We start from the raw sequence: 1,626 nt of genomic DNA on the forward strand, positions 1-1,626 counted from the left end.
TGTATTGCAGCTGAGAGCCAATGCAGAATCACTTTTTTCCTTGGCAAATGTGGATGCTCATTCACTCACATGCCATTAAAAATTTATTGAGCTGTTATGAGTGATGGAATAGTTTTTTGAGATGTTTAACAATATTCCCTCGTCCATGTAGTTCACCATTCTCCCCTCAACTCACCCCTTCACTGCCCCTACCCCCCCTTTATTCAAGGTGCTGCCTTTTTTGTAGTCTATGTTCCCCAGGGAAGGGGTATGATAGACATATAAGAAAAATCAAAGGAGGCTTTCTTGCTTTGGTATTCCATAATTAGAAAAGACTCCAATAGATAAAATTTCTGAAAGAGAGAGAGAGAGAGAGAGAGAAACTTCTCAAACCCCACCCTCAAAGAAGAGGGTGCCTTGAGGCTGGGAGAAAGAAAAGACAAAGGGGGAAATAATGGGAATACAGCCCCAGAGGCCAAGCTGAAGCTTGGGGATTCCTTTACTCCAAGGAAGGAGCAGCCTGATTCCCATGCTCTTAGATGTGGCACAGAGGGGAAGAGTGCTTCCAGGCCAGAAGGGTCCTGGCTGTCAGAAATAAGAGAAATAGTGGTGGCAACTGGCATGGCTGATGACCAAAGGCCAGAAGCCCACCTCCATCATCTTAATGGGCTGGGGGAAAATTGTGTGGTGCAGTCCAAATGACTGAGATAAATTTGTTCTTTTGGAAGAATGGGAATTCAGACTAAAAATTAAGCTAAGTGTTTACACTTACGCACACACACACACATACACACACACGTTATATTTCAAAAAGAAAGTTTTTGAGTTCCTACTGTGTACCAGGCTGGGATCAGCTACACAGATACCATGATCTCTGGCCAGGCTGGGACACGCCTATGCTGAACAGAGTGGCTTTTTGGGCTTTCTCTGAAATGCACCTGTTCATCTCCTTTTCCAGTCAGCACCCCTCTCAACTCCAGCATGGCATACAAGATTCTTCACCATGGGTCCCTTCTTTTTGCTCTTTTTTTTCTTGCCACACTGAACCTTCTGTGCTCCACCCAAAATGCCTTTCTCCCAGGAGACTTGTGTTTTCTTGCCTCTGTGCTTCTGCCCACATAGCTTCCCATCTGGGGAAGTTTTTCCCTGTGTCGTTTTTTTTGTAAAGGCCTAACACCAGTACTTTAATCCCCTGGTCAGAAATAACTGCTCCTCTCTTGGAGCTCTAGCCAGCACAGCTGCATGCACTTTTATTTAGTACTTCTGTTTGGTCCTTTATTAGAGATAGTTGGTTATGGATTTGCCTTTTCTGTCTTTGAGTTACCTTGGGCAGAAGCCACATCTCTGGCATTATCCCGAGGTTCTGGCATAGGGGTAGACACCTGTGACTGCTGAAAGGATGAATAGCACAAATTACCCTGTGTGAGAGGGGCGGGCATTTGGTTTGTAGTAGATGGATGCATGTAAGTGCACATTAAATGTTCAAAAAATTGTAGGGGTAGTCCGGCCGGGGTGGCTCTGTGGTTGAGCGTCATGGTTTGATTCCCGGTCAGGGCACATGCCTGGGTTGTGGGCTCAATCCCTAGTGGGGGGCTTGCAGGAGGCAATTGATCAATGATTCTCTCTCATCATTGATGTTTCTATCTC

The sequence above is a fragment of the Plecotus auritus genome (assembly GCF_963455305.1).
Source record: "Plecotus auritus genome assembly, chromosome: 5".
NCBI classification, from domain to species: domain Eukaryota; kingdom Metazoa; phylum Chordata; class Mammalia; order Chiroptera; family Vespertilionidae; genus Plecotus; species Plecotus auritus.